Source organism: Thamnophis sirtalis, unplaced genomic scaffold (genome assembly GCF_051295495.1).
Source record: "Thamnophis sirtalis isolate CommonGarterSnake01/CBP01778 unplaced genomic scaffold, rThaSir2_p1.2 scaffold_9, whole genome shotgun sequence".
Lineage (NCBI taxonomy): Eukaryota > Metazoa > Chordata > Lepidosauria > Squamata > Natricidae > Thamnophis > Thamnophis sirtalis.
In genome coordinates, this window is record NW_028261389.1 from 4,027,670 (window position 1) to 4,046,548 (window position 18,879).

At 48.2% G+C, this 18,879-nt stretch overlaps 1 long non-coding RNA gene across 1 annotated transcript; it reads left to right on the forward strand.

Annotated features, from left to right (window-relative positions):
- Positions 1-2,190: 2,190 nt before the first annotated feature.
- LOC148044009 (uncharacterized) lies at positions 2,191-11,289 on the forward strand. Its single transcript, XR_015697672.1, has 2 exons — positions 2,191-2,331; positions 10,360-11,289. It is a non-coding gene; the product is annotated as an uncharacterized LOC148044009 (long non-coding RNA).
- Positions 11,290-18,879: the final 7,590 nt, after the last annotated feature.

An 18,879-nucleotide genomic window follows, 5' to 3' on the forward strand; every position in this document is an offset into this window, starting at 1 on the left:
ACTCCCAGAATTCCTGAGCCAGCATGGCCTCCTTTACAACCTATGGACTTCAACTCCCAGAATTCCTGAGTCAGAATGGCCCCCTTTAGAACCAGTGGACTTCAACTCCCAGAATTCCTGAGTCAGCATGGCTCCCTTTAGAACCAGTGGACTTCAACTCCCAGAATTCCTGAGTCAGAATGGCCCCCTTTAGAACCAGTGGACTTCAACTCCCAGAATTCCTGAGTCAGAATGGCCCCCTTTAGAACCAGTGGACCTCAACTCCCAGAATTCCTGAGTCAGAATGGCCCCGTTTAGAACCAGTGGACCTCAACTCCCAGAATTCCTGAGCCAGCATGGCGCCCTTTAGAACCAGTGGACCTCAACTCCCAGAGTTCCTGAGTCAGCATGGCCCCCTTTAGAAACAGTGGACTTCAACTCCCAGAATTCCTGAGTCAGCATGGACCCCTTTAGTGGACTTCAACTCCCAGGATTCATGGCTGACTCAGGAATTCTGGGAATTGAAGTCCACAAGTTCTTAAAAGGGCCATTGTTCCCCACTCCTGGTCTGAAACATTGTGGGGATGTTTCCCAGAGAAACTCAGTGCAGGTTTTGTCCTTGACGTAGCAACACAATTGAGCCCAAAATTTTCTCTTGCTAAGCGAGACGGTTGTTAAGCGAATTTTCCCCTATTTTGCGAGGTTTCTTGCCACCGTTGTTAAGCGAACGTTATGCCGTTGTCAAGTTAGCAACACAGTTGTTCAGTGAATCTGGCCTCTCCTTTAACTTTGCCCGTCAGAAGGTCGCAAAAGGGGACGGCGACCGTCATAAATAGGGGTCAGTTGCCAAGCATCTTGAATTTTGAACCCTTGACCACGGGGGTGCCACAATGGCTGTGAAACGCTGGTGAGTCACTATTTTCACCGCTGTTTTCGAGGATTGCCTGTGCTATAAAAACCTTGGGACTTGGTTTACAACTTCAGAAGTTTTGGGTGCGTTGAAAAAGGGGGCCGGACAAGCAAACCATTTGTCTTAAAACGGTGCAGGGTCTCCTGCTTGAGCAGGGGGTTGGACTAGAAGACCTCCAAGGTGCCTTCCCACTCTGTTACTCTATTCAAAATCAAGGAGGGAAGCAAGTTAGAACTAAGGAGAACTTTCCTGACAGTTAGAACCATTAACCCAGTGGTGGGTCCCGGATCCCATTCCAACTGGTACGGTTGGAACGGGCCCAGTGTTGTCCACCTGGACGCGCGGGCATGCGTTGTAGCTGCCAGTGACGCTTCCGCAAGCCTCCACGATGCTTCAGCTGCACGGCGGAGCGTCGTGCAGGCACTGTACGCACCATGTGTAGAAGCGCTGAAGGCTTTAAAGGACAGGTAAGGAGCTCGGGTGGGCCCTCTGGAGCACGGTACCCGAACAGAACCCAGTGCTCCAGGCAGGCTCCGATACACCCGTACCGGGCCATACCGCCTGCAACCCACCCTTGCTTTAACCAGTGGAACAACTTGCCTCCAGAAGTTGTGAATCAGAGGTGGGTTCCTACCAGTTCGCACCTCTTCGGTAGAACCGGTTCGTCAAATCTACTGAACCGGTTAGAAGAGGTTCCACCAGTGGACCCGGAAAGCAGGCCACACCTACAGAAGAGGTTCCAAAAAGGTTTGAAACCCACCACTGCTAAAGGCCTAGGGGTGCGAGGGTCTTGTAACTTGACAGCTTTAAGACTTGCACACTTCAATGCCAGAGTTCCTGAGCCAACGTGACTGGAGGAGGAATTCTGGGAATTGAAGTCCACAAGTCTTAAAGCTGTCAGGTTTGAAGACCCCTGGGATTTTTTTTTCTAAAGGGTTAGGGGTGCAAGGGTCTTGTAACTTGGACCGACCTAAGTACTAATTCATAATTTCATATCCGGTCACATGGGTGGCAAGCCACTCCCACAAAGGATGCCACACCCACAGAGTAGGTTCCAACAACTTTTGAAACCCACCACTGTTGTGAATGCTCCATCACTGAAGGTCTTCAAGAAGAGACTGGGCAGCCATTTGTCTAAAATGGTGTAGGGTCTCCTGAGCTTGAGCCAGGGGGTTGGACTAGAAGACCTCCAAGGTCCCTTTCCAAGCCTGTTATGGTCTTCTTCCGAGTCTTCAGGTGCACATCTTCACCCGTGAGGACAATTCTTTGACGTGCGATGTGTCTTCTTTTTTGTCTCCTCATCCAGGCGATACAAGGCTGACCCCGTGTGTGTCGATCTCCAGAACCAGATCTTCCAGTGCTACCAACAGAATCCAAAGCAGACCCTCAGCTGCTCAGCTCTGGCTGCCGAATACTTCAAGTGTGTCCAGCACGCTCGGCAGGTGGGCGCAAATGTTGAGCCTTTCTTCGCACTCGGCTCGTTGTGATTGCGATGGGATGACCACGCCCAACCTTCCCTAACTCACCCCCCCCCCCCCCCATTGTATTGCATGACATTATGCTGGCCAGTTTGGTCCTGCGGTTAAGACACCAGGCTAGAAAGTGGGAGACTGGGAGTTCTAGTTCCGCCTCGGCCACGAAAACCGGATGAGTGATTTTGGGGCCAGTCGCCAGGAGACGGCGAGTTCTAGTCTCACCACTTCACAGGGTTGTTGATGTGGTGGGGAAAATATGCCATGCACTGTTTTATGATATTTTGATGTCACCAGATGTCTTGTCAAATTTGCCAAATTTTAACTCCCTGGAAGTCGCGGATCCTGGATTTTGGAGGCTTTCTGTAAATTAACCCATTTGAGGTACCTTGAGTGAAAATGGTTTTGTCGTAACACACCTAAGAATGTGTTTTAAAAAATCGTATCCCTAAAATTGAGCCCTGGATTGGATGCTGGGATGCTGCGTTCGGTGCTTGTTGTGGCTTGTCGGTTCCCGGCCTCTTCAGCAGCCGAATCGGAGGAAGAGGAGGAGGAGGAGGAGGAGGAGGAGGAGGAGGAGGAGGAGGAGGAGGAGGAGGAGGAGGAGGAGTGGGAATCAGGGTCAGCATCGCAGCAATCTGGGAGCTCCGAGGGGGAAGAGGGAATGGAGCTGTTAGAGAGAGAGAAGGAGGTGGAGCCCGGGCCGTCCATCAGCCCTCAGATGGAGAGTCAACAGCCCCCAGGCCTGGTGGCAGCTGATGAGGAAGAGGAGGAACAGCTGGGTCCAGTGCCTGACGCATGGATGCACAGAAGTCAGAGGAGAGAAGAGCAGTAGAAATCTATGGGCTGGTCCTTGGGACAGAAGATCCCTGAGTGCCTGACGTGCGGATGTACAGAAGGCAGAGGAGAGGAGAGCAATGGAAATCTATGGGCCGGTCCTTGGGACGGAAGATCCCTGAGTGCCTGACGTGCAGATGCACAGAAGGCAGAGGAGAGGAGAGCAGTGGAAATCTATGGGTCGGTCCTTGGGACAGAAGATCCCTGAGTGCCTGATGTGCGGATGCACAGAAGTCAGAGGAGAGGAGAGCAGTGGAAATCTATGGGCCGGTCCTTGGGACAGAAGATCCCTGAGTGCCTGACGTGCGGATGCACAGAAGTCAGAGGAGAGGAGAGCAGTGGAAATCTATGGGCCGGTCCTCAGGACGGAAGAGCCACCGCTACTAGCGAAGCCCCACCCGAGCTCTGGGGAGCAAAGGCAGGGGGCAGAGATGAATAGGTGTGGCAGGCAACTATCCATCTCCCTGTTGGAGGGACTTGTCAGCCGGCGATAAAAACTTTTTGCCGGGGCTGCCGGCATTCCCAATAAAGGAATCTTTTGAGTTCACTTCAGAGGAGTTAAGGTTAAGGTTAGAGTTATGTCATGTTTGGGGAGCTGGGTCAGAACCCTGCTGGGCTGTGGTTGTTCAAGTCCGGTCCAAGCTCCAAGGCTTTCTACAGGAGAAGAATAGGCAGAACTGAGGGCAGAGTTAAATGCATCATTAGCTTAGAATCATTGCATTCCCACAAACGGTCCATATCCTACCCCTCTTGAATTCGTTAACCCTTAACAGGCACCAATTTCCTGTTGAACTTAAGTGGACCAGATTCTTGTGCTTAGGCTCGAGTACAGGTACTCCTCGACTTACAACCATTTGTTTAGCGACCGCTCAAAATTACAACGGCCCTGAAAGTAAATGACTTATGACCGAAGCGAAGCCAATGGGGAAACCAGATTCACTTAACCACCGTGTTAAGCACCGATTCGCTTAGCCACTGTGGCGAGAAGGTCGTAAAATGGAGCAAAAAAACCTCTTGTTTAGTAGTTGAAATTTTGGGCTCAGTTTTGGGTCGTAAGTCGACGACTAGCCGTAAATCTACCCCGCAACCTAACCAACGCACCTGATTCTTTGCACCTGACACTTTCCCTGGATGGATAATTGCCAAGCCGTCCTCTGAAATCAGCCGCTGTTCAACATTTTGTGAGTTTTTGCTCCCTTCTTGCCTTTTCACGAAGAGGATGCAGAAAATGGCTCTCCGCCAACAGCACTTGGGTAAGATTGCCAGCAGCGGCCACAGCGCGTCCGTTTTGGCTCGTCGCGAGCCCTGCTTTTTTAAATTAAACCCTCTTGTGGTTTTCTTTTTTTTATTATCCCGTCTTTCCCAAGTTGGCCCAGCAGCCAATCTACTCTCTTAAGTCCCTCTCGGATGGACGGACGAGACCCGGTCCAGGAAGGCCGTTTTGGCTGGAGCGCCTCTCGTTCTCTTCCTTTGTGGCTCTGCGCATCTAGAGCGAGCGAGTGCGATGATAATGGCCATGGAGGCAGCCGGCCAAAATTTCTTTTTGTACGGAGTTTTGTCTCGAGAGTGCCGGAAACTGGCAGCGACCATCTGGAAGGAGCAGAGAAAGAGGAAGACAATTAGGGCATCTGTACTCACACAGCTTTTCCTGGCATTTTCAAGTTGCTCGTTCGATACTCCCCATTTGTAACACTCACAACGGAAGAGAAATGGAGGACGCTTCTCCGCGCGGGCTTAGCTGGCACGGGAAAACGCGTCAGAGGCAGGTTTCTCGGAGTCTTTCCCCACCATATGTGGACATTTCGGGGGAACGGGCGCAGCATGCTTCTCCCCCAAAACACTTAGGTGTATACAGGTAGTCCTCGGCTTATGACTGCCTGTTTAGTAACCCCTCGAAGTTACAACGGCACTCAAAAAAGCGAACAATGAATGTTTTTTCACACGTAACGATGGTTGCAGGATCCTCATGGTTAGTGATCTGAATTTGGACACTTGGCAATTGGTTCATATTTATGACGGTCGTGGGGTCCCAGGGACACACGATCCCCTTTTGCAACCTTCCGTCAAGTGAATTCCACGGATAATTTCTTATATTATTATTAACATGCTCTGTTGCTAAGGAGTTAGATGTTCTACTCCCCCTCCCCACTTGAAAAGAATTCTGTTCCAGCTGCCACTTGGGCATGGGCGTGGCCAGCACGTGACTCATCCGGCCTGTGGGCTGGGAGTTTTAGACATTCTACTCCCCCTCCCCACCTGAAAAACGCTCTGTTGCTAAGGAGTTAGTCTGAGGGGGAGAAGGGGATAAGATGCACTTAACAACCGTGTGGCTAACTGAACAACTGCAGTGATTCACTCAGTGGCAAGAGAGGTCGTAGAATGGGGCGAAGGCTTCTTTAGCAACTGTCTCGCTTAGCAACATAAATGTTGGGCTTGATGGTGGTCGCAGGTCGAGGACTAGCAGTGCTACATACATATTGTCCTTGACTTACGACCGGTTGCTTTAATGACCGTTTGAAGTGATGACAGACCACCCCCCCCCCAAAAAAAAGGGGACTTAACAACCCAGTTTTGCAATTTTGCAAATTTGATGAGTTCCTCTTCTATTCCCTCATCTAAGTCATTTATGAAGATATTGAAGAGCACTGGGCCTAAGACAGAACCTTGTAGTATCCCACTGCTTCCTTTCCTCCACGTGGACGTAGCGCCATGAAGGACCACTCCTTGAGTATGGTTTTTCAGCCAGGTGCAAATCCATCTGGGGGTGAAGCTATCCATCCCACTCTTTTTCTAGCTTCCCAAGTAGTCGGTTGTGGTCTTTATTTGTCGAATGCTGAAGTCGAAGTATATTATGTCCATTAGTATTTCGCTGGTCTACTAATTTAGCCAACTATGTTGGCATGATCTGTTTTTAACAAACCCATGCTGACTGCTAGTTATTACTTTACTCATTCCTAGACTTTGGCGGATCTGAATTGGTCTACAGTTTCCTGGTTCGGTCTATTGAGTAGGATTTTATCAGCCAGTTTCAAATCCATCTGGGGGTGATACTGTCTCTCCCATTTTTTTCCAGCTCGCCAAGAAGTTAGTTAATATTCTGTTAATATAACCTTGGAATAAAGTTATAGAACTTACAACGCCGCTGAAAAAAAGTGACTTAACAACTGGTCCTCGCCCTTACAACCGTCACAGGGTCCCTGCGAGTCACAGGATCAAAATTTGAGTCATAGATTTTGTACAGCATCCCCCGGGGGGGAGGGGTGTTGTCCCGTGAATGCAACTGTCAACCTTCCCAGCTGGCTCTCACTCAGCAAAGTCAGTGGGGGAAGCCGGATTCGCTCAATGACCCAGCGCTTCACTTAACGACCGTGGTGATTTGTTTCACGGCCGCAGCAAAAAAAAAAAGGTGTAAAATTGGGCGTGGCTCACCAGAAGCACCGCCTTGCTTACCCACAGACGGGTGTGAGACGTTGTGGTTGTGAAATCGTCGGCTACCTGCAGTTCTTGCTTCTCTGGACTACCTCGCAGGGCTTAACCAACTCCTGAAAGTGCCATAGAAAAGCTCTTTATCTGCCTTTCAGAGTTGAGTTTACAGTTCTGACTGATGTCGATGCCCGGAATAATTTGGCAAGCGAGCAAGAGTTTTGTTATTACTGTAACGCGCTCTTGTACGCTGCCCTTGAAGAGTGTTCGAAGACTTCAGTTAGTCCAGAACGCAGCCACGCGAGCGATTGTGGGTGCACCCAGGTACACCCACGTCACACCTATCCTCCGCGAGCCGCACTGGCTACCCATTAGTCTCCGGACCCACTTCAAAGTGCTGGTCGCTACCTATAAAGCCCTACATGGCATCGGACCTGGGTACCTGAGAGACCGCCTCCTGCCGATTACCTCCCAAAGACCGATTAGATCTCACAGGTTAGGTCTCCTCCGGATTCCATCTGCCAGCCAATGTCGGCTGGCGACTCCCCGGGGAGAGCCTTCTCTGTTGCAGCTCCAGCCCTTTGGAACGACCTCCCAGTGGAGATCCCGGACCCTTACTACCCTCCCGGCCTTCCGCAAAGCCACCAAGTCCTGGCTGCTCCAGCAGGCCGGGGGGCTTGTGAAACATCCAGCCCCACGGAAACTGTGAAATGTTGCGTTTTTTTAAAAAAATGTTGTCTTTGTCTATTTATCCCCCTTCCCTTGTCTATTGTGAGCCGCCCGGAGTCCTTCGGGAGTGGGCAGCATACAAGACAAATAAACTAAACTAAACTAAACTTGTTTATAATCAGGTGAGATGTCCGACGCAGTGGTGGGATTCAAATAATTTAACAACCAGTCCTCTGCCCTAATGACCGGGTGGGTGGGTGGGGCTTAGTGGTCATGTGACTGTGTGGGCGTGGCCAACTCAATGTCACTTAGGTCGATGGGCGCTTTGCCTTAGCTGTTTACAATGTAGCAAGGGTAAACCGGAGAGGCAGTTTCTGTAAGCAGGGCAATATAGATTAGGCTAGAAACAACGCCAGAACGTTTCCTTCCTGCCTTCCTTACAGGATTAGCCCTGAAAAGTGGAAAAAAACAAAAGTACATTTCTTCCAACAACCGGTTCTCCGAACTGCTTAGAAAGTTACTAACCGGTTCTCCAACCGGACAGGTGCGAACCGGCTGAATCCCACCACTGGTCTCACGTGAGCAAGTTTTATGAGCAATTCATCCGAAATGATGCAGCCGCGGAAGCTTCAAACGCCCGAGAGGAGCGCTTCCCCCCCCGCGTGCACCCACCTCAATCTTCCTTGTGTCACGCAGGGCTTCCCCTGCCCCCCCCCCAGGCAGAAAAATTGGGGGGTTTCTTCCAAAGTCAGCAAACTGCAGGTGATGGAGAATGGCCTATAGTTTTTTGGGGGCTCACTTGTTGGGATACCTGAAAGGAAAGTGCAGAGAGCCGATTGGTTCTCCGTCCTCCATAGCCCAAATACACACACACACACACACACACACACACACACACACACACACACACACACAGAACGATCATTCCTCTGAAAAACGCCACAATGAAGGAAGGCCGTGGTGGAGTTTGTGCACCGTAACCGATAACAAAAGGCGGGGGGGGGGGGGGATGCAACTAAAATAAAATAAAAATGAAATGAAAATAGATAAAGTAAAGGAACGAAAAACAAAAGAAAGAATCAAAGGAAACGAGTAAAACAACGTTAAAATAATAAGAAAGAGAGTACCAAAAAAAATATAACGAAGCGAAGCATATAATAAAATAGAAAAGGAAAGAAATAAAAGGAAATGAAATAATCAATAAAATAATGGAAAGTAAAATTTTTTAAAAAAAGAAAGAAATTAAAGAAAAAAAAATTAAATAAGAGGGTAGGCAGAAGATATCGTGTCCAAGAAAGTTTTGGATCTGGCTGTTGGGGAGATTCTGCCGCAGGGAAATAGAAGGTTTCGGCCACATGAGGATGAACTCCTCTTCCTCCCTTGGATCCTGTCCAAAAGGTTTGGTGATGAAGCTGTTAGGAACTGCAGACCTTCTTCACCCAAAAGATACCAGGCCATCTTCTGTTGGGGGGGGGGGATATGGCTGGACAATTCTGTGTTGCTTGTTTGATTGAGTTTTATCCCGCCCGTTATTATAAATAACTCAAGATGGTATAGATATCCAACATACTTACTTCCTCTCTTCCGCACAACAGCAGGCGGGCTGAGATAAGAAACGGCCGAAATTCACCTACCTGCCTTTCATGCCCAAGGTGGGACTAGAACTCCCCATCTCTTGAAGATTGGCCCAAAGTCACCCAGCCTCCTTTATTGCCTAAGGCGGGACTAGAATCTTACCGTCTCCTTGTGATTGGCTCAAAGTCACCCAGCCTCCTTTATCGCCTAAGGCGGGACTAGAACCTTACCGTCTCCTTGTGATTGGCTCAAAGTCACCTAGCCTCCTTTATCGCCTAAGGCGGGACTAGAACCTTACCGTCTCCTTGTGATTGGCCCAAAGTCACCCAGCCTCCTTTATCGCCTAAGACGGGACTAGAACCTTACCGTCTCCTTGTGATTGGCTCAAAGTCACCCAGCCTCCTTTATCGCCTAAGGCGGGACTAGAACCTTACCGTCTCCTTGTGATTGGCTCAAAGTCACCCAGCCTCCTTTATCGCCTAAGGCGGGACTAGAATCTTACCGTCTCCTTGTGATTGGCTCAAAGTCACCCAGCCTCCTTTATCGCCTAAGGCGGGACTAGAATCTTACCGTCTCCTTGTGATTGGCTCAAAGTCACCCAGCCTCCTTTATCGCCTAAGTCGGGACTAGAATCTTACCGTCTCCTTGTGATTGGCTCAAAGTCACCCAGCCTCCTTTATTGCCTAAGGTGGGACTAGAACCTTACCGTCTCCTTGTGATTGGCTCAAAGTCACCCAGCCTCCTTTATCGCCTAAGGCGGGACTAGAATCTTACCGTCTCCTTGTGATTGGCTCAAAGTCACCCAGCCTCCTTTATTGCCTAAGGTGGGACTAGAACCTTACCGTCTCCTTGTGATTGGCTTAAAGTCACCTAGCCTCCTTTATTGCCTAAGGCGGGACTAGAACCTTACCGTCTCCTTGTGATTGGCCCAAAGTCACCCAGCCTCCTTTATCGCCTAAGGCGGGACTAGAACCTTACCGTCTCCTTGTAATTGGCTTAAAGTCACCCAGCCTCCTTTATCGCCTAAGGCGGGGCTAGAACTCACTGTCTCCTTGTAATTGGCCCAAATTCACCCAGCTGTCTTTCACTCCTAAGGTAGGACTAGAACTCCCATTTTCTAGCCTAGCACATCAACCTATAGACTAAATTGGCTCTCGATTCTACTATAGATAAGGTTTCATACCTAGTTTTGTAGCTCGGCTTCTTTCGGTCGCGCAGTTGTCAGAGTGCAGTACTGCAGGCGACTTCTGCTGCCTGCAATTTGGCAGTTCGAATCTCACCAGGCTCCAGGTTGACTCTTCCTTCCATCCTTCCGAGGTGAATAAAACGAGGAGCCAGATTGTTGGGGGGGCAAGAGGCTAACATTTTAAAACCACTTAGAAAGGGCTAGAAAAGTACTGTGAAGCGGCATATAAGTCTTAAGTGCTATTGCTATTCTGATTTTTTCTTTCTTTTCCCCCCCACCTTGATTCCCCCCCCCCTCTTCTCTTGCAGTGCAACGCTGGCCGGGGAGGATAACATCTGCCGCGCACGGCGCATCCTTTCCACCACTTCGATTCTAGCAGCTGGAAGGATGGGGGGGAGCGGGTTATTCCGGAACGATCCAACACCCCACAGGTGGAAAGTGCACCATCTCCAGAAGACCCCAATCGACAGCTGTGGGCTATGGCATCATGACGACTATGTTTATCTCCTTAGGCTGGGAACGGCGTAATGCTTAACCCTCTTAGTAGTAATTGAAGGGAAGGGAAAGCCAAACCTTACTTGCCCTTAAGACAGAGGCAATCCAGCCTGGGTAACTTTAAGACCTGGGGACTTCCAACTCCCAGAATTCCCCAGCCAGCCATGCTGGCTGGGGAATTCTGGGAGTTGAAGTCCACAAATCTTAAAAAGTCGCCAAAGTTGGATACCCCCTGCTTTAGGGAAAGATCTCTTCGCGGGGAAAGCGGTGGTTTTAATTTATTGCTGAACGACCATCTTGGTCGCTCTGAATCCCGGCGCTGCTAAAATCGTGTCTCCGAAAACTCCGCAGCACGGAAAGTTTCCCTTGGTTTGCAAATCATGATTAAAGCGTCTGGTTACATCCTTGTAACGTACCAGCGAGCTGAAACTTTAAGTTACTGACAATTATGTATCCGTAATAAAAGGGCGTGGGGTTTTTTTTTTGTTTTTTTTTTGGCAAACATGCCGCGAGATCTCGGCTGATCTTCTTCCGGGAACGGGGGAGGGGAACGCGAATGGGCACAGGAAATTGTCACACACACACACACTTTGTGAAGCACTGAAACTGCCGTTTATTTTATGGATTGAAGGATCAGACGTAGGAATCGGCCCCTCCTAACTTTCCTACTGTTTTACTTTCGTATTCTCTCTGTATGCCGTATTGTAAACTAATAATAAAAAAAAATTAAAACTTTAAAAAAAGGAATCGCCCATCCATCTCATAGAGGGAGGCTGGGCAAGTGTACCTCTGAAAACATTAAAGGGATAAAAACAGTACGGAAAAATTGGGGGAAAAAGCTGAGATAATATTCATTCATTCATTCATTCATTCATTCATTCATTCATTCACTTTCAGCCTTTTTTAAAGCCATTTTTCGCCCTCCCCAGGCTCCAGAGGCTTTATAGGAGCCTGGGGAGGGCAAAAACAGCCACTCCCATCCATAGGGTCGTTTTTCATCCTCCGAAGTCTTCAGGGAAGCCTCGTGAATGTCCCTGAAGGCTCCGGAGGGCTTAAACCGGCCCTACGAGCAAACCGGAAGTCCGTTCCCAAACTTCCGGTTTGCCCATAGGGCCATTTTTTGCGCTCCGGGGGCTTCAGGGAAGTTTCTGAATCTTCTGGAGGGGCTGTTTTCGGCCTCCCCAGGCGCCTATAAAGCCTCTGGAGCATGGGGAGGGCGAAAAAAGCACGCATGCGCAGTGGGGGTGTTGTGCACTGCATTATGGGTGCGGCACGCCTGCGCGCAGCCCCCCTGCACTTCCCCCCGCTTACGGCACGCGAGCCAAAAAAAGGTTTCACCATCGCTGGCCTAGATGGTACCTTAAACCAGTGTTTCTCAACCTTGGCAACTTGAAGGTGTCTGGACTTCAACTCCCAGAATTCCCCAGCCAGCATTCGCTGGCTGGGGAATTCTGGGAGTTGAAGTCCAGACACCTTCAAGTTGCCAAGGTTGAGAAACACTGCCTTAAACAATGCGTGATAACGTCAAACGATAAGCCAGCCGAACTGATTACGCTTGCAGAACTGCAAACCACGAAAAAGGGGTGACTTCCCCAGACTCCAGGACTGGCCCAGGTTCCTCCCCAACCTCCTCACTGTCCGGATCTGCCGCCAGCTCTGCTGTGGGGCCACAACACTCGCAACATTCAAAATTGTAAAAAGCGAGATATCTATTCGGGAATCAAATTTCATTTATGTGTGAAAAGAACTCTGATGGATTGCTTTTATCGTCACTGTTAACCGGTGCACCGATTTCCTGCAGGAACTCTGCAGAATGTAGAAAGCATGTGGGGGGGGGAAGCCCACCCTGCATTTCTAAGGCGAAAGTGGGTCCTTAGGGAGCATCGCAGAAGGGACCTTGGAGGTCTTCTAGTCCAGCCGTCCCCAACCATTGTGGATTAGCAGCCTGGCTTGGGGGGAGGGGCGAGAGGAACCGGACCGCACATAAGTCTTGTCAAATGGATAGGTCACGTGACCAACTTGAACTTATGACGTTTTTTTACGCTGGTCCTTAAGTGAACACAGCGATTGTAAAGCGGCCGCCCTGGCGGTGAAGCAGATGCCACAGTCATTAAGTGAACCAACGGTTTGCTATGCGTGTGGCACGTAGAGAAGAGCGACAGAGATGGTTGAAGGGCTGAGTGGCTACGGTTTCAAGAAAGTTGGTTTGTTTAGCCCAGGGGTCGGCAACCTTAAACACTCAAAAGAGCCACAAAGGTCCTAACCGGAAGCCCCCGATTTAATTCTGGAGCCGACTGGAAGTCCAGTTCCCTCACCATAGAGACTCCTCCTAGCACATCCTTTTTCCTTTGCCGATCAGATGTGCGGTTTCCCCACCATAGAATCTCCTCCTAGCACGGCACTCTTTTTCCTCTGCTGACTGGAAGTCCTTCTCTTCTTTCTCCCTTCCCCCTCCAACCATAGAGTCTCTTCCTAGAGCATGGCCCTTTTTCCTCTGCTGACCAGAAATCCGGTTCCCCCACTATAAAGTCTCCTCCTAGAGCGGCGTCCTTTTTCTCCCTCTACCTGTCCTAACCGAAAGCCCTATCAATTGTGATGCCGACCGGAGACAGGGAGCCGCAACAGAGGGATGAAAGAGCCACATGCGGCTCCAGAGCCACCGATTGCCGACCTCTGGTTTAGCCTAAAGAAGAAAAGTTAATAAGGCTTCCTTAATTGGACATTTAAACTGTTTTCTCCAAAACCCTTTGGATAGATTCACACAACCCACTAAACCTGATTGGTTTTAAATTCTGCATTTGTTTTTTGTACGTGTGTGACATTTGTTTCTGTTTGGGGGATTTCTGTTTCAAAGTATTGTGTGAACTCAAAAAACCGGGTTTGTTCGGGAATCGGATTAAACAAACAGAACACAAACCCTTGTTATGGCTAGAGATGATTTTGAACGAATTTTGCTTCCTCTTTTAATCCATTTAACATGGCGCCTGCTTATTATGCTACTGTTTTTTAGATGCTTTAGTAAGTGTGTTGCCTCAGGGTCCTTTTCTCTCTGGAAGGCGCAGTTAATACATCATTTTATAAATAAATACGGCCCCGTTTCATCTGTAAATACCAGAAATGGGATCTGTGCCCTTTTTAATATAAAGTACATGCCTTCCATTATATTTCAACTTTACTATGTCGAGTTTTGCAAAGGTGAAACTCAAGATATAAAGGGTAAAATATAAATTTGGGTGGAAGCTTGTTTCTTACCGACACGCCGTGCATTCATGATGAACCCTTTTCATAAAAATGAACCCAAAGACGGATTTTTGAGGGTGGAAAAAATGACTGCTTTCCATCCTTGGAATGTTTAAGGAACAAAAATCATTTAACGTGGATTGATTAAACATTTGGGTACAACTGTTCAATACCTCTTAACATTTCATTATCGAAATGTTACCATCTGTGAAACAGTCGACTAAGTATAATAACTAAAAATAATAATTTTCACACACACCCCCTAAAAATCTCATTTTGCAGGGCCTTAATTTAGCAAGTTCATCAATAATCCTGTTTAATTGATCTTGGTTGGGTTTATTTCGGCACAAATATTCCATCTTCCGTTGCAATAACTCCCAAATCTATACTCTTGAGGCCATTAGGAGCAAAACTCATTAATTTAGCAAGAGGCCTTTTCAAGAAAACCAGGTACGAATGGAGAAATGCAAAATTACGGTTAGTTGTCGCCAAATAATGCAAAGATTTTGAGCTCAGATAAACAATATTGTGAGTCAAGGATTCCTCGCCTTCAACAGGGGATTGGACTAAATGATCTCTGAGGTCCCTTCCAATGCTGTGATTCTATGATTTATAGGCAAAGATGGAATGAAATTACTCTGGTCAGAAGCTGCAGAAAAAATGTGGGAATTCAATTTTAAAAAGTGACTTATGAATGTTTTCCACTCTTACGACCATTGCAGCATCCTCGTGATCCTCAAAATCCAGACACTTGGCCACTGACTCATGATGGTTACCATGTCCTGGCATCCTGTAATCCCATTTTGCGACCTTCTGACAAGCAAACTCCACGGGGGAAGCCCAATTCACTTAACAACCGTGTGACTAACTTAACAGCTGCAAGGATTCACATAACCAGCGTGGCGAGAAAGGTCATAAAACGGGAGCAAACCTCACTTAGCAAATGTCTCGCCAGCAACAGAAATTCTGGGCTCAATTGTGGCCGTAAGTCGGGGACCACATGGAATATTTCATTTCATTTATTGAATTTCTAGGCCGCCCAATCCCGAAGGACTCCGGGTGGCTTACAGAAATGAAAAATATTAAAAAGAATTAAAACAACAAGACACAACTAAATTAAGAAGAAGCACAACATGCACCCAGTCTAAACGGGGCTGGACCTCAATCAAGAGGTCAACAGCCCCAGGCCTGCCGGAAAAGCCAGGTTTTAATAGCTTTGCGGAAGGCCATGAGAGTGGGTAGGGCCCGGATCTCTGGGGGTAGCTCGTTCCATAAGGTCGGAGCGGCAACAGAGAAGGCCCTACTCCCGAGGCGTCGCCAGCCGGCATTGTCCCGCTGAAGGCACCCGGAGAAGGCCCATCCTGTGCGATCTTATTGGTCTTAGGGAGGAGTGCGGCAGAAGACGGTCTCACAGGTATCCGGGTCCTAGGCCATGTAGGGCTTTAAAGGTGATAACCAGCACCTTGAATCGTGCTCGGAGACCGATGGGAAGCCAGTGCAGCTCGCGGAGGATAGGTGTAGTATGGGTGTACCTTGGTACACCCAATATCGCTCGTGCGGCTGCATTCTGGACTAATTGTAGTCTCCGAACACTTTTCAGGGGCAGCCCCAAGTAGAGCGCATTACAGTAATCCAGTCTTGAGATGACGAGGGAATAGTTCAGCAGCCCAGCGAGAGGCAGCGTCAAAGCGAAAAGGAAGAAGAGAGACAGGACGGCAAGGCTGCAGGGACATTTTCCTATCTTGATACGTCTTTATTTAAATAATTTATTGGTCTCCGGTCCCCCCCAAAGCTGAGGAGTTGCAATCAATCAGGGCGAGCCAAGGACGGAGATGATCTGTCTCTAATAAGAGAAGATGAAAAATGCATGAAAGATCAAATGGAAGAAAAGGCAATAGAAAAAAGGCAGGAGCCGTTCTCTAAATCTTGCCTGGGGGGGATCCGTTGTGCAGGCTGAGTTGCTTTGCAGATTGACAGATTTCCCCCTTTTAAATAAACAAACAAATAAATAAAAAGGAGGGGGGGAAGTTTGGAGGCTAAATAGGAAGTTGTAAAAAAAAAAAAGCCTGAGGTTTTGGTCCAAATCGTAAGTCACCCAGAAATAAATAAATAAGAATAAGAATAATAACACAGTTATTACTCAACACAGTTCAACTGTTCAGCAGTGACATCAAAATGAACTTTGGACTTGAAAAATGGGCTATATTATCTACGCAGCAAGGAAAAATGAAAAAAAAACCAGGAGGAATAGAACTGGGAAATGGAAATATAGTGAAAGGAAAGGATGATGGTTATAAGTACCTAGGCATATTGGAAGCAGATAACATCTTGAATGGAAAAGTCAAAAGGAATTCATCAGGAGGGTCCGCAAAATATTAAAATCAAAGCTGAATGCTGGAAACATAATTAAAGCCATTAATAGCACTAGCAAAAGCAGTTAGACTTATATACCGCTTCATAGGGCTTTCAGCCCTCTCTAAGCGGTTTACAGAGTCAGCATATTGCCCCCAACAACAATCCGGGTCCTCATTTTACCCACCTCTGAAGGATAGAAGGCTGAGTCAACCCTGAGCCGGTGAGATTTGAACAGCCGAACTGCAGAACTGCAGTCAGCTGAAGTAGCCTGCAGTGCTGCATTTAACCACTGCGCCACCTGATTACATGGGCAGTTCCAGGGATAAGCTACTCAGCTGGAATCATCAACTGGACTCTGGCTGAACTGGAAATCGTGGACCGGAAAACACGAAAACTTTTGAATATGTACCACGCTTTACATCCACGAAATGACATCGACAAGTTGTAGGGGGCAGGGGGCTATTTGCAAATCCATCAAACTGTAGAAGAAGAAAAACGAAGGTTGAATGATTATGTGAGCCAAAGTACAGAAAAACTGCTGGAGGCTGTGAAAACGGAGAACAGCATAAAAACAACAGAAACAAAGGCAGAATATAAGGAAAAACAGCTGGATGACAGATTAAATAGATGGAAAACCAAAGCTTTGCATGGACAGCACTTGAAAAACATTGAAGGAAAATGGGACGACAACTTGACGTGGGCATGGCGTAAGATGGGAACCATCAAGAAAGAAACAGAAGGTTTAATCCTGGCTGCTCAGGAACAAGCACTGCAAACTTAATGCCACGAAAGCGAAGATACAAAAATCCACTGACAACCCAAACTGCCGACTTTGCAATAACAAAGTCGAAACTGTTTCACATTTAATATGTGAATGCAGCAAAATCGCACAAACTGATTACAAAGCTAGACACGACCGAGTTGCTAAATTAATCCACCGGTCATTCTGTAAAAAATATGATTGACCTGTATCCAGAAAGTCATGGGAACATAAAGTGGAAAAAAGTTATCGAAAATGAGAAAGGGAAGATCTTGTGGGACTTTCGAATACAAAAGGATCGTCATTTGGAGCACAACACGCCAGATATTACGGTTGTAGAGGGCCGAAGTGTACAGTTTATTGATATCGCTGTTCTTGGAGATGCCGGAGTCAAAGAAAAAGAACAAAAACTCTGAGAGTTGAAGTCCACAAGTCTTAAAGTTGCCAAGGTTGGAGACCACTGCGCCAAAGCACCTGGGGGTAGAACAAGAAGCAATGGGTGGAAACTAATCAAGGAGAGAAGCAACCTAGAACTAAGGAGAAACTTCTTAACAGTGAGGACAATTATTGGTGACCAGTGGAACTGCTTGCCTCCAGAATTTGTGGGTGCTCCATCATTGGAGGTTTTAAAGAAGAGATGGGACCGCCACTTGTCTGAAATGATATAAGGTTTCCTGTTTGATCAGGAGGTTGGACTAGAAGACCTCCCCCAAGGTCCCTTCCAACTCTTAAAAAAAATGGATGGAAACTAATCAAGGAGAGAAGCAACCTAGACCTACGGATAAATTTCCCGATAGTGAGAACAATCAACCAGTGGAACAACTTGGCTCCAGAAGTTGTGAAGGGAGGTTTTGAAGAAGGGATTGGACAATCATTTGTCTTCAGCTGTATAGGGTCTTCTGCTTGAGCAGGGGGTTGGACTGGAAGACCTCCGAGGTCCCTTCCTACTCTGCTACTCTGAAGTCCAGAAGCAGCCTTCAAGCTGAAGATCTCAACCTGAAGCCCTTTGTGGTTCTCCATCACCATCCATGGCCGTGTTTCCAACTCTTTCACCGGCGATGCTACCGTTGCAGGTGGGGGGAGAAGGCCGGGCTTTGAAAAGAGCTTCATTAAAATTGAGGGTGGGGAGGAGGAGAGGGGGCGTTTGACGGCCTGTGATGGCCAGCCTGCCCTCCGGGATCACACCGCAGCTCCGTCCTAATGGGCCTTAATGCTGCATTAGCTAATAGGGGTGATCTAATTAGTCGGCAATGCCCCTGGCATAATGGGGAGGCCGCCTCTCCGGAGTTCTTGGAAAGAAGGAAGGGGCTTTTCGGTTGGATCCTGTGGGCCTCTTGGTCCAGCTTTGATGCAACTCATACCTTTGGTCAACCTGCGGTTCTGGGCAAGGAAGACTTGGGTGGAAATTAGTCCAGTCACCTTTAACATCAGGTGCTTAGTATCATTTCAGGCAGAGAAATCTCTTTCTTTCTCTCTCCCTCCCTCCTCCCTCTATCCTGATTCATCTCCTTCCCTCTCTTTCTCATTTCCTTCTCCCATCCATTTCTCTCCCTCTCTTCCTCTCCTTCCCTCTGTCTCTCCTTCCCTCCCTTCCCCAATTCATCTTCTCTCTCTCTCTCTCTCTTCCCGCTCTCCCTCCCTCCCTTCCTGATTCATCTCTTTCCCTCTCCTTCCTTCTCTTCCTCTCTCTCCTTTCCTCTGTCCCTCCTTCCCTCCCTTCCCTGATTCATATTCTCTCTCTCTCTTTTCTCCCTCCCTCCCTCCTTCCTTCCTGATTCATCTCCTTCCCTCTCTTCCTCATTTCCTTCTCCCGTCCATTTCCTTCCCTCTCTTCCTCTCTCTCCTTCCCTCTGTCTCTCCTTCCCTCCCTTCCCCGATTCATCTTCTCTCTCTCTTCCCACTCTCCCTCCCTCCCTTCCTGATTCATCTCTTTCCCTCTCCTTCCTTCTCTTCCTCTCTCTCCTTTCCTCTATCCCTC